Source organism: Rhipicephalus microplus, chromosome 3, assembly GCF_043290135.1.
Source record: "Rhipicephalus microplus isolate Deutch F79 chromosome 3, USDA_Rmic, whole genome shotgun sequence".
NCBI classification, from domain to species: Eukaryota; Metazoa; Arthropoda; class Arachnida; order Ixodida; family Ixodidae; genus Rhipicephalus; species Rhipicephalus microplus.
Genome location: NC_134702.1, coordinates 201802852 through 201817631, shown reverse-complemented (window position 1 = coordinate 201817631; position 14780 = coordinate 201802852). Strand labels below are relative to the sequence as shown.

The following is a 14780-nucleotide window of genomic DNA, read 5'->3' as shown; positions in this document are numbered from 1 at the left end:
TAAATAACGCACGGCCCATACTCCGGGGGTGCTGAAAACCAGCCAGAAAACTTGGCCAAGTTCAAATAGGAGTTATTTGTACGTTTCAGCCTTTTAACTCTAAAATATGTGTTGTCGTAAAAACTTCTCTGCATCACTCACCATAACTACGTATACATTTTAATTAACAGGAGCCAAATAAAGGCACGTTCCTTTCAGTTTAGGCTTCTATGCTGGCGAAAAATGTATGCAGCCGTGTACCCTTCAATCAAAGTTTGTAAGTGCCGGAGTAGCGGCACGTGAGCACGCGTCTTTATCATACTTGGCGCGCTTCGTATATCGTTTTTTTTTCAGAGATAATTTGTGAAAGCGCACTGGTAGGTATCAGTCAACGCTAGAATGCGCGCAAAATATAAACAAATCAAATAACTAACTACTCATTACTTAGTGATACGTAATACTGTGTGTGCGTGTACAGTGCGCCCATCGTTACCCTACCGTCGGGGTCCTTGCACTTGTATTGTATCTTGGACAAAGGTAGCTGGGACAGTCTGCGTGCAAAAATGAGGAAGATGAGGTGCCCCTCTAATACAAGTAAATCTACCCGTAATTTTTTCACTTGGCGGAACTTCATTTGGTTACTGCGAGAGGGATATATGCTCCAATGTGTTTGATTAGATCAACGCAACTAAAAGATTTCCGTGCTAATGAGCCCTAAATTTTTCAGATTTTAGTTTAAAATTTGCAGCTATGTCTGTCCAAACCAGGAGATGGTTTGACCGCTTGCTCAGCAAATATTTGTTTATTGGTAGTATTATTTCTAAACTACGTTTTCAGATTGGCTTTATTTTCATTTTAGTTTCATTTAGGTATCCTGCCGCCCGGTTCTTGGCCCATCCCCATCTCTGGGTGAGCATCATCATCGTCATCATCATCATTAACAACAACAACAACAACAACAACAACAACAACAACAACTACTACTACAACAACAACGGAACGGTGAGTCCCCCAGTTTTTCTCTTTTTTGTGGATAAGATCGTTTTCACCAGCCAAGTACGGGTTCCTGCCAGCGGGCGGTGGAGATGGAGTCGCACACGGGTCCGCCAGACCCAGCGAATCCCGTGGAAGCCGCCTCTAGGAAGCGCAACGGTGCCGATAGCGACACTGACAGTGACGATGCCATGAACTATTATGTCAGCAGTCAAGAGTCCGGTGACGACACCTTCAAGCTGGTGAGGAGGCGCAAGGCGAAGAGACCGTTTCTGAGCACGCCATCCGATTCGAGTGCGTCCACCATAAGGTATTCGCGTAGTGTCGAGGCATTCACCGTCCTGTTCAAGCCAGTTCTCGCCACGGGCAACATAAGGCACCTCAGCAGGCAAGCAGTGTCTGCACAAATTATGATACTGGCTCCACACGAAATCAAAGACGTAAGAGTGAACACGCGCAAGAATGTTATAGCTATTGACGTCAACCACGCGGCTGCGCTGGACATTTTGCGCAAAGTCGCAGAGCTCAATGGCATCGCAGTCTGCTCTTACATACCGCTCGAAAAAGAAGTCATCGCTGGAGTAATTTATGATGTTGACGAGACCATTGTCAACACAGACATGTCAATACTGATCAAGCCCGCTACAGAAGGCACCATCATTACAAGTGTTTTTCGTCTCGGCAAGTCACGGTGCTTGAATATCATATTCAGGGGTGATACCCTCTCGTCACACGTGAAGGTGGGACACTTTCGGCACGCTGTTCGTTCCTTCATAGCGAGGCCAATTCAATGCGGAAAATGTACGAAGAGGGGTCACGTGAGCAGCATGTGCATGAACACCACTGTTTGTGCCCGATGCAATGAACCTCACGCCACTAGCACATGTCAATTCAATACTCGGAACTGTTCGAATTGTGACGACCCTCACGATGCATCTTCGAAGGACTGTCCGATTATTCGAAGGGAAATGGCAGTGCTGAAGAAAATAGTTCGGGATAACTCGTCTCACCGGAAAGCAGCCGCATCTGTTAGACGACGACGATCGCGTCATCGACGGCGCTCCAAGACATCCAAGACTCTGTTGTCTCGTGAACCGCGCTCAAAGTCGCCTCTACTTCTGTCTCCCAGAACAAGCGAAGTCGAGTCGAAGGAAAACGAAGCCGCCAACAGCCACACAGTGGGCGCCTGGCTGGAAGTCCCTCGACTACACGATACTAAAGAATGGCATCAGACTTTAGCAGTGAAGCACTCCTCGTCCTAATTCTCTTAACCAACAGAGGAAAACAACCAAATAGTCGCCAAGGTAAGTTCCCTCGTGAGTACCATTCGTGTGTTCAGGAAGAAGGTGCAAACACCAATAGCACGAAGCACATTGCAGCTGCTGTATACCATAAGCCCGGTTCTAGCAAGCCTTCTTAAGTCGATTGCTTAAGAAAATTAACAGCAGAACCATGGCTTATCAACAGCAACAGTTGATGTTTGCAGATGATATTCCAAACGCCTTCGTATTTCAATGGAATGTGAGAGACCTGCAGTCCCGGATACAGGATTTCCGGAAGTTTGTTTTTAAAAACCACTTCCCGATAATGGTAATCTGTGAGCCGAACTCATCGACTATAAGAATATCAGGATACGAGTCTTTCGCCTCAACTACGAATGGACGTAGCAGAAAAAGTATTGTTTACATTCGCAAGAACCTTACTTATTTCACCCATGCTATACCGCCAGATGACGAGAACCAGTACGTGTGCACTACTCTGAAGAGAAGCGGTTGTCTTTTACTCTTATTGACGTATATACATCCCCCACAAGTCCATTTATTGTAAGAGAATAATCTACATTATGGCAGCTATTCGAGGCTCTTGCATTATAACTGGCGATTTTAATGCACATCATCCGATATGGGGAAGCTTGAGGACTAACGCGAAAGGACGCTCACTGATATTGGTTGTGTCAGACCACAACCTGCGCCTTCTGAGTGATGGTAGCCCGACATACCTGCGAGGAACGACGTACAGCAGCTGCCTCGACATGACACTGGCGTCGTGTTACCTATAGGTTCAAAAGTGTGGTGGTTTTCAGATATCGAAACCCATGGTAGCGACCACATTCCGACTTATGTCAGTATTGATGGTCAAGAGACTTCGTCCTCGCCGGTCAATCGGTATATAGACTGGACACTTCATGAAGGTCAAGTGGAAAACGCATGCACAAATGATTCCTTGTGTGGGTTAGAAAAAGTAATTGCAGATGCAATGAAAAATTGTACGCGCCACTTCACGCACTCAACACACGGAGCTTGACATCGAATTAGAAAGGCTTCCGGCGTGACGTAGACGTGCTTAGAGAAGATAAACGCGTGCCAAGTCGATTCTTGATCTCAGAGTAGCAAGGCACATGTAGAAAAAAATACAACGCCAATTGGACAAACTGCAGGATCAAAGATGGAAAAGCTTTTGTGAGTAATTAGACCCACGCAAGCCGTTGTCTCATGTATGGAGAACTCTACAGGGTCTTAGCTCAGGCACCATGCAACGTCATCCCTTCAAGGCCGTCGCACTTCGTCTCAACTGCCATGATATTGACGTTGCAGAGGGTTTTTGCGCGAACCTCACCGGCGGTCCAGTCCTACTCTCCAATGTGCTTTTATTTGATATTACCGGACCACGGGATATAAGTATGGATGCTCCATTTTCTCTGGAAGAGCTACAAGCTGCACTGACACTGTGTAGGTGTTCGTCTTCGCGAGGGCCCGATGGGATAACGTATACGGCTCTGCGTCACTTAGGCCAAGCACCTAGACGACAACTGCTAAATTTCTTTAATTGGCCATGGGAAGATGGCATCGTACCTCAAGAACAGAAACGGAGCCGTCTTGTGCCACCTCTAAAAGCAGGGAAATCTCCTCTGTTGCTGACATTATACTGGCCTGTAGCTCTCGCCAGCTGCGTGGGGAAACTCATATAGTCATGATTCTCACGCACTTGGAATGGTTCCTTGAACGGCATTACATTTAAGCCTACTACATGGCGGGATTTCCACGAGGCCGTTCATTGATTGACAACGCCATTGATTTGGTGTCATCAGTAGAACGGCAGAAATCTAGGAAAAAACTAGCACTTGCGCTCTTTCTTGATGTGAAAGGTGCACATGACAACGTTTCCCATCAAGCTATACTAGACACCCTGCTATTAATTGAACAGGGAGGGCGAATGCTTCGATGTATGCGAAGCTACCGGACATGAAGATCCTTTTTTGTATATACTGAAGATGGCCCGACCTAAGACCACTACACGTGCCGTGACGTCCCGCAAGGAGGCGTTTTAAGTACAGTTCTTTTCAATGTTGCCTTGCTTGGCCTGGTGAAAGCTCGCCCGAAAAGAGTCTGTGTTTCAATATACGCTGATGATATCTGTGTTTGGGCATCTGCATTGACACGCCTACGAGTTCGAGCAAGGATACAGAGGGCACCGTCGCAAGCATCTGACTATCTTCGCATGCAAGGCCTAACAATCTCAACAGAAAAAAATGTGCACTGGTGTCCTTCACGCGAAAGGCGATGACAAGTTACCCGATAAGCATTATTAGCCAGCCCATCGCTTACAAGCGCAGCCATCGTTTCCCAGGTGTCATTGTTGACCGCGACCTCTCCTGGAGCCATCACGTGACAAGTTTGAAAGGGAAACTGGTATCTATGGCCCACGTCCTGAAAGTCATCGCTAGAAAAAGATGGCGTCCGTCATTCAGTTCCATGCTGCAGCTTTAACAAGTACTTTTTATTGGTGTACTGCACTGCAGTTCTCTTCTGCTTATTAAAACTTGGAAGACAAGCATTCGAGCCCTTCAGGCGTGCAAGCACAGGCACTACGTCTTTGTTTCGGCCTGCCACGAACTGCCTCAACCGCTGGAACAGTTATATTGGCTCCGGATCATCCGCTTACGACTTACGTCACAACCGACGTGCGGAGAGCACATATTCGGCAAATTTCACGGATGGCATCAAACCATTTGACATTTCTGCATAAGAACGGCCGAAGGCGTCCTTCTCTAAGCTAGTCAGCTCCCTCCGCGTTTTGCTAACATCCGGTTTTATAGCCTTGGTGCGTTCATCGTCCACCTTGTGGAGCCTACGATAACCCCACATTGCGCCTTTCCATCCCAGGAACAAGAAATCGAAAAGTCATTTCTGGCTTGGCCTTGAAGCAAGCGACTCTGGACTGTTTACACACTTTTCACGCTGACAGAATCTACGTATACACAGATGGATCTACAACCCAGACTTGCTCCACCGGCGCCACCGTCATTCCATCGTGACACATCAACGTCACTTACAAACTTTGTCACATGAGCACATCAACTGGTTAGGAAATTGTTGCCCTGAGAGGTGCCATGGAATATATTAAGCAGCCCCGCCGCGGTGGTCTAGTGGCTAAGGTACTCGGCTGCAGACCCGCAGGGCGCGGGTTCGAATCCCGGCTGCGTCGGCTGCATTTCCGATGGAGGCGGAAATGTTGTAGGCCCGTGTGCTCAGATTTGGGTGCACGTTAAAGAACCCCAGGTGGTCTAAACTTCCGGAGCCCTCCACTACGGCGTCTCTCATAATCATATAGTGGTTTTGGGACGTTAAACCCCACATATCAATCAAATCATCGAATATATTAAGCAAACCGGCTAATCGATGGGCAGTATTCTGTGACTCCAAGGGGAATCTACAATTTGTTTCGTCGGCAATTCGTCGCGGGTCGTACGAACAACTGGCATGGGAGATCAGTGAAATTCCGCACTATGCGACCGAAAAAGGACACAACGTTTAGTTCTAGTGGACACCAAGTTATTGCAGTATCTCCGGCAATGACCTCGCCGATGAAGCAGCCAGAAACGCACACGTACAAGCAAACCCTGTGTCCGTACATTTATCTAGGATATACTCGGCTAGATAACTAAGTAAGCTGGCACAGGATATGACACTTCAGAAGGGGCAGTCATCACAATGCGCACATAATCGAATATATTCTCTCAATCAATCTTTACGACGGCGGCTACCCTCTGGTATTTCTAGGGAGGAAGGTACAGTGTTGTGCCGTCTGCGTCTGGGCGTAGCCTTCACCAAGGCCTACTCATTCAAGATATGGACGGCCGACAGCGCAGAGCACAACGACTGCGCCGTTGATGAGACTATTGATCACATCTCATGTTACTGGCCGGCACACGCAAACGAGAGGCTTCCTCTGCTTAGTGTTTTAAATAAACAGGACCGAAGTGATTTAACTGTCGAGAAAGTATTGGGACCATGGCACTGCCCATCCAATTTCCGAAAGGGAACGAAAGCACTGTTGCATTTTCTCAAAGACGCCGGCCTGTTTCATCATTTGTGCTGGTGAAACTGTTACGCGCCGGCCCAGTTAGTTACGTTTTCTCACATACTCTATAACTTTCCTTCCCCTCTCCCCTTCCCAGTGTAGGGTAGCCTACCGGGGCAAAGCCCTGGTTAACCTCCATTCGTTTCTCCTTGTGTTCTCACTCTTTCTGTCGAAAATGACGCCACAAAATCTGGACGAGCTTTACAAAAATACGTGGCTGATTTCTCTTTCTAGGAATTGTTATAACACGCAAGTGATATGCGTTATCACATAGGTAGTTTTGCGCTCATTGTGCACTGTTTCGCCACAAGGCCCTGCGAATGAATGCTACGGCAACAAAGTGCGAAGTCACGCGGAGGATAGCAAGTGGCTCGATACTTGGAGCAGGCAACTGTAGCACAAAGCCTGCGTGAAATGATCATACACAGTACGAGCGCGCATTTACAACTGTCCCGGCTCGAATTTTGAAGCGCGCTGTTCAAACAACAACAAAAAAAAACGCACGATACAAACGCAAAGTTATAGACAAGTGCGAACAGCTGTCACAATCTGCGATTAGGAATGGCGCGCGACTTTAGTGAATGCGGCAGCAGGCGAAGTGGCCTTCGTGCTCTCCGAATGACGGGTATGATAAGCGCGCGTGCAAAAAAAAGCCCCGGCCGCTCCGTGTGGGCGACGCTCATCGAAACGAGCCCGTCGCACCATGTCGCGACTGATCACGAAAAAATTGGGTGATTCAACGTCCCCGGACGCCCCCTTCTGGCTACGCTGTTTACCTACCGGTACAATTCCTTTGAGGTGAAGCTTTGTATAACGGCACCCGTTCGTCTCTAGTAGCCGTTGTAGTATGTAACAAGTATAACATTTTGACCTCCAAGGTGGCGTTGGTGAGAGATTTCTTCAGAGCATTGTTGGGCAATAAAAATGGTGTTCAATGTACATGCCAATGGCTGCTAATGGGGAATGAACCACAGGAGCATTTGGCTTTTAGTTAACGCGCACGCTGCGATCCCCATTAGCAGCCATAGGCATGTACATTGAACAATATCTGACAAGAAAGGGTTGCTACGTCATACTTGCTGGGTGTAAACTCCTTAATTTTAGAAAGGTTTAGCGAGCGTTGAGCAGCAGTGCCATGAATACAATGAACTAGTATATACCATGAAATCGAGGTGGTTAAAGGTGGGAAATAGACCCCAAGCGCAAGCCGTAAGAAAGTGAGCGTGTGCCACTTCTCGTTTAGACCTTGGAATTTCCGCTGGATGGTGGTGCTTCTATCTGGGGAATAGGGAGCCTTCATGTGCGCGCGTCTCCGTGTGCGCGTCTTCGTGTTTTAGGGTGGTGACAACTCCGATCATGTTGCTTACAACTGGCTAAAACGACCCCCTTACTTGACGGGCCGCCATGTTGGTTCTGAGTGGCCGCTCATTTACATTGACGGCAGCGTGGGTTTCAACGAGAAGAGGTTGTTTATGTATAGCAAGTGCTGAAGGCTGAAAGGTTGTTTTCTGAAGTTAGCCATGGTTTGGTAGAACAGAAAAGACAGGTTCGTGACTCGAGTTTGTATAAAATACTGTTAAAACAGTTCGTTTCTCCCACTTGGTAGACCCACCGCATTGGCGGAGTGAGGTGATTTAGGGAGCCTATATTTGCGAGGGGGAGAACATCGATGTCACTATGAATGAACTTCAATGTCTGCGTGCCAATTATGAAGCATATTCACCTTAGCACTGAAAATAACTCGAAGGCTTCTTAGTGCAAGGCTCGAAACCGTGCTGTTTATATGATGGAACTCGTAACGACAGCGAAGGCAGAACAAACAACCGGGTCGCTCGCGATGTTCACTGTAAACCGAACAGCTCAGCTAGCCTGTTTCTAATACCCTAAACATTGCGTTTCTCCATAATATAATTTCCTACAGCAAGTTTGGTTCCTGCGAACGAATCTGTACAATGACTGCTTAAAAATCTTACAAGCTGTAAGCATTACCCGGAAAAGTAGGGCATTCAATCACATTACACCGCCCTCCCCCTATGCCCACAAGCCTGTATATTAGGCTAGAAGAAAAGCAAAGGGGAGCAACAAGGGACAAATCAAGTTTTTCTAGGTCAGATTTTTTTGCAAACATCAACCAAATGGCATCTGGCCTTGTGTCATGAAACCATCCTGCCTCCTTTGCTGCAAGCTTGTGTCCTCGCAGTGGGCCTGGAGTAAAACAATAAGACAAAAAATCATACACGGCTCCGACCAAATATAAGGAGTCCATACACATTTTCTCTATAAGCACTAAATGAAAGCGGAGTTTCCGATATCCAATCATCTGTGTGTTTGGCTGTGAAAAAAAAAGACGACACAAATAACGATGCACCACATAGATCATATTTGAGTTATGGGATGGCAACCGACTTGCTTAGTGGAAAAATACTGCTCTGTTCAGGACCGACAGATAGACAGAAGGATGGATGGGCACGAACAGTAAATCTGTCGCATTCTATGTTAAAGAGAAGTCCTGTTTGCAATTATTAAGCGAGTTTCGGTGTGGCTGAGCATGTCATTGAAGCGAAGAACGAATACCCCATGGCAAGCCACACAAAAAGTCAATTGCGTTGCAACTGTGCAAGACAAGCGCCTACAGGGAACGCGTTCATCGGCTCGTCTGTCTACCTCTCCAGATGCCCTTCCTCAGCAACCGAGGTAAAATTGCAGGAATGCGAACATCTGCCAGAAAAGGAAGAAGCGAACGGGAGTGTCTTTAGGTGGTTTACGGGCCTAGCATTTTCCGCGATGAATGCAGTGACGGCTTCGGAAACCGACAAAGTGCAGATAGTGAATGCATGCAGGACCACACATGTCTAGTCATATAATTCGATTGAGGAACTGCGCTTCGACTACAAGGATAAAGAAGCATACTCAACCATCTTCCGCTCGCACAGCGTAGTCCAACGAAGCCTAATTCATAATTATACTGTGCACGTGGGCATGCTTACTTTGCTCAAACGGCTTTTCATTGCATGGGTTAGTCAGCCATTTCACAAAATGTGCGGTGATATACTCAACCCACTCGCAATACAACGAGTACTCACCTCACAAACACGGCGAGAAGTAGTCGCATCCAAGCAGTCTCACTTCACTTGTGTAGCCCAGCGTTTCCATTGGCTAGAGCAAGTCGGGAAGTGGGAACTTCTCCAGATGGTTTTGCATAGTGGCACGCAGCACCCTGGCACGCAGCACCCTGGCACGCAGCACCCTGGCAAGTTTTTTATATGTGGTTAGCACGAGGATGGTGTCGTAGCGGAAGCTACGTCTATGGGGTAATCAAACGCAGCTCATACCGCAGCTTGTACACCCGCGCCAACATGCAGCTGGTGCAGTGCGACGGAGCAGGAACGCCTGGCCGCAAGAACCAACATGGCGCCTGTTGCCACGGAAACCGGAAGTGGCAAAAATGTGTTTTAGCAGGCGGCGGCAAGTGGGGGTCAAAGGCTGACACCACCGTAAAACACGGAGACGCGCACACATGAAGGCTCCATAATGGGGAATATATGATGAAAAGATACGATATAGAGGTACTTGGAGTGTTGAATAGATGGACGAACGGACACACAGACAGATGCATGTATGGACGCATGAACAGACGCAGGGGGGACGCATGGATGAACGCAGAGACGGACTCACGAACGGACGCACGCACGAATGGGAGGATGGCCGCTCGGACGGTTACACAGACGGATGCATGGATGGACGGAAGCAGGAACCAATGAACGGACGAATGCTTCGTCCCACTCTCCATCATTCACTCCGTGGATATGCTGCCAATTTTTTTTCTTCAAATCCCTTTCGAGCACTGCAATGAGCTGAGCAACGTGAGCAAAATAATATCTGTAAATGTTCCCCCTGGGGAACAGAGTAGCGCGTTTGATAGAACTCGCCGCTAGCACCTCTGTTGGTTTAATCACTTTCGTGCGCGCAAAAAGCAATTTTTGGAGGGAAGACTAACTCTCTGGTGGCGCGGCCGCTAGCACCCGCCGCACCATAACCACCACCGCTATTCTGCCGCTGAGGAGTTCGGTGTGAGCGGCGTTGATGGCATGGTCCGCTAGGGCTGAATATTTTGTGAGCGCGATATTGCGGTGCTGTGTGTTTTAAACACGGTAGTCTTTCTGGGGGCCTTCGGCACAAAAAATTTTGGTCTGTCTGCCTGCGTTTCTGTCTGTCTGTCTGTCTGTCTGTCTGTCTGTCTGTCTGTCTGTCTGTCTGTCTGTCCACTCTTAACGGCATCATGCACTTGAAACGGCTGACCCAATCCGCAGCGACCACCAATGTTGCTCAAGGTTAGTGTTCATGCTTGTGCAATCGTCTATTAAAAAGCAATTATTGCGCATGTCTGGCGCACCACAACACGCATACATTTTGCATTTGCATCTCTTACTGGAAAATGCATACATAAGTAATTTAAGGACCGTAGCACTTATCACGCTGTGCTTACCATCCAACGCTTGCTCAGAACAACGAGTGTTTCCAACGCTTTAGTAAGATGAGATTGTGGTGGCACCTAGCCGTCGCCTCGCGTTCTACCGTTATCACCTCTGAGATGTGCGTGCGCACCCCTCTCAGAGTCACGCGCTTTGTTTTCTGATAAAACTGCCAGATAACGCTCTTGTCTCACGTGTGACGTGACTTGGTGCGCTCGTTCGCCTCCGCTGCATGCTCAAGGCATTCTAACGCAGCGCCTCCAGATTACTACTCACCAATTTTCTTACGCAGAACATCAAATAGGTGTGTTGTTCACTCTCTCTACACGCAAGACACATATTTTGACGAGATTTGCAGAAACATTCAGATACTTGGCCACTTTTTTTTTCTTCGACGCGAAATACCTTAAGTATGTTGTGGAGACGACAGACACAAACGTTACGTTCATGACGTCACATCGTGGCTGGAAGCAGTAAGATTTGTTCTCTGCAAAATGTGTGACTTGGTAATCATAACAACCAGCAGTGTTTTCACTGGCAATCTTTTCACTTACCCGCAAATGTGCGAAAAGTCTGAAATGAATTATGTCTATTAAAAATTTGCAAAATAGGTGCGACACTCAGAGAAAAATTTAAAATGTTTCTGAGGAGTCTACATGGGCATAATTTATATATGTTGGCCATCGACATCATCACTCCTGATTGAAGGTGTCGGGAGCTTACTGTAAGTTATGATTTATGGAGACAGTTGAAAAGAAACACAAGATAACATCCATATAAAAAGCCTTTTTGGCTTCAGCACGGGAGCCTTGCGAACAATGCAGTTGACAAAACATTTTTTTTCGTTTATGCTTCTTTCATCGCCGGCTTTTACCTTGATGGCATTCATGTTCCTTCGCAACAAGATTGGTTTCCGTTGAACTCTCGGTTTACTCATCATTGCTTTAAAGTTAGTTAATCAATATGTCCCAAATAATTATTTATCATAACACGATTTGCCTACGCAGTAGTCAGAAACATTCATTTGTTCTTGTCGTTATAGAGGGCATAGGCGTATTTTAAAATTCTAGCCCGATTTAGCTGGGGCAGTATGTTTTGAAACTTCGTGAATCATAGCACTGTCGGCACCAGCAATACAGGGCACATCGTAAATAAATTTCTGTAGGAGTAAACAAGAAATAGCCTGCTCAGGCAAGAGGCCGGTATATAGGGTTGCGTTCAAATGGCACTGCCAGTCCACCCCGTTGGTATAGCTGGTCATTAATATCGCGGGAAAAAAGTGCCACTGTAGTATCCTTCGGGTGTGCAGTCAAGCAACGAACGTTGACTAGATTTGTAACCCCAGCGGCGACAGTAAGTCAACAAACGAAAGCATTGAAGTCTTACTTTTGATATTTAAATTAGGCCTCACCCAAACGGGCAAGGCCTCCCAAAAATTGGCCTATTGGCTCATTAGGGTGTCCTTCCCCACGGCAATCTTTAGTAAAAGGCGAAAGATTGGTGCGACCAGCTGAGGAAGGACCTGAGCGATGAATAACGCACGGGCCACACTCCGGGGGTGCTGAAAAAAAGCCAGTAAACTTTGTCAAGTTTATGCAGAAGTTATTTGCACATTTCCGCCTTTTAATTAAAAATTATTTATTGTCATAAAAACTTCTCTGCATCATTTACCATAATAACGTATACCTTTTAAGTAACTGAAGTCAAATATAGCCACGTTCCTTTCAGTTTAAGCTTCTATGCTGGTGATAAATGTATGCAGCCGTGTACGCTTCCATCGAAGTTTGTAAGTGCCGGAGTAGCGGCACGTGAGCACGCGTCTTTATCATACTTGGCGCGCTTCGTATATCGTTTTTTTTTCAGAGATAATTTGTGAAAGCGCACTGGTAGGAATCAGTCAACGCTAGAATGCGCGCAAACCATAAACAAATCAAATAACTAACTACTCATTACTTAGTGATACGTAATACTGTGTGTGCGTGTACAGTGCGCCCATCGTTATCCTACCGACGGGGTCATTGCACTTGTATTGTATTTAGGACAAAGGTAGCTGGGACAGTCTGCGTGCAAAAATGAGGAAGATGAGGTGTCTCTCTATTACAAGTAAATCTACCCGTAATTTTTTCACTTGGCGGAACTTCATTTGGTTACTGCGAGAGGGATATATACTCCAATGTGTTTGATTAGATCAACGCAAGTAAAAGATTTCCGTGCTAATGAGCCCTAAATTTTTCAGATTTTTAGTTTAAAATTTGCAGCTATGTCTGTCCAAACCAGGAGATGGTTTGACCGCTTGCTCAGCAAATATTTGTTTATTGGTAGTATTATTTCTAAACTACTTTTTCAGATTGGCTTTATATTCATTTTAGTTTCATTTAGGTATCCTGCCGCCCGGTTCTTGGCCCATCCCCATCTCTGGGTGAGCATCATCATCATCATCATCATCATCATCTATAACAACAACAACAACAACAACTACAACAACAACTACAACAACAATGGAACGGTGAGTCCCCCAGTTTTTCTCTTTTTTGTGGATAAGATTGTTTTCACCAGCCAAGTGTGGGTTCCTGCCAGCGTGCCATGGAGATGGAGTCGCACACGCGTCCGCCAGACCCTACGATTCCCGCGGAAGCCGCCTTCAGGAAGCGCAACGGCGCCGAGAGCGACACTGACAGTGACGATGCCATGAACTATTATGTCAGCAGTCAAGAGTCCGGTGACGACACCTTCAAGCTGGTGAGGAGGCGCAAGGCGAAGAGACCGTTTCTGAGCACGCCATCTGATTCGAGTGCGTCCACCATAAGGTCTTCGCGCAGTGTCGAGGCATTCACCGTCCTGTTCAAGCCAGTTCTCGCCACGGCCAACATAAGGCGCCTCAGCAGGCAAGCCGTGTCTGCACAAATTATGATACTGGCTCCACACGAAATCAAAGACGTAAGAGTGAACACGCGCAAGAATGTTACAGCCATTGACGTTAACCACGCGGCTGCGCTGGACATTTTACGCAAAGTCGCAGAGCTCAATGGCATCGCAGTCTGCTCTCACATACCGCTGGAAAAAGAAGTCATCGCTGGAGTAATTTATGATGTTGACGAGACCATTGTCAACACAGACATGCCAATATTGATCAAGCCCGCTACAGAAGGCACCATCATAACAAGTGTTTTTCGTCTCGGCAAGTCACGTTGCTTGAAGATCATATTCAGGGGTGATACCCTCTCGTCACACGTGAAGGTGGGACACTTTCGGCACGCTGTTCGTTCCTTCGTAGCGAGGCCAATTCAATGCGGAAAATGTACGAAGAGGGGTCACGTGAGCAGCATGTGCATGAACACCACTGTTTGTGCCCGATGCAATGAACCTCACGCCACTAGCACATGTCAATCCAATACTCGGAAATGTTCAAATTGGGACGGGCCTCACGATGCATCTTCGAAGGACTGTCCGATTATTCGAAGGGAAATGGCAGTGCTGAAGAAAACAGTTCGGGATAACTCGTCTCACCGGGAAGCAGCCGCATCTGTTAGACGACGACGATCGCGTCATCGACGGCGCTCCAAGACATCCAAGACTCCGTTGTCTCGTGAACCGCGCTCAAAGTCGCCTCTACTTCTGTCTCCCAGAACAAGCGAAGTCGGGTCGAAGGATAACGAAGCCGCCAACAGCGACACAGCGGACGCCTGGCCGGAACTCCCTGAACTACAAGACCCTAGAGAGCGGAATCAGACTTCAGCAGTGAAGCACTCCTCGTCCTAATTCTCTAAACCAACAGAGGAAGACAACCAAATAGTCGCCACGGTCAGCTCCCTCGTGAGTTCCATTCGTGTGTTCGTGGAGAGGGTGCAAACACCAAAAGCACGAAGCGCATTGCAGCTGCTGTATACATCAGCCCGGTCCCAGCAAGTCTTCAGAAGTCGATTGCCTAAGAAGAATAACAGCAGAACTATGGCTTATCAACGGCAACAGTTATCG

The 14780-nt window shown here is 47.2% G+C and overlaps 1 non-coding gene across 1 annotated transcript; it reads right to left on the bottom strand.

Moving 5' to 3' along the window:
• Positions 1 to 12209: 12209 nt before the first annotated feature.
• Positions 12210 to 12335, bottom strand: LOC142804336 (U5 spliceosomal RNA). Its single transcript, XR_012894602.1, has one exon. It is a non-coding gene; the product is annotated as a U5 spliceosomal RNA (small nuclear RNA).
• Positions 12336 to 14780: the final 2445 nt, after the last annotated feature.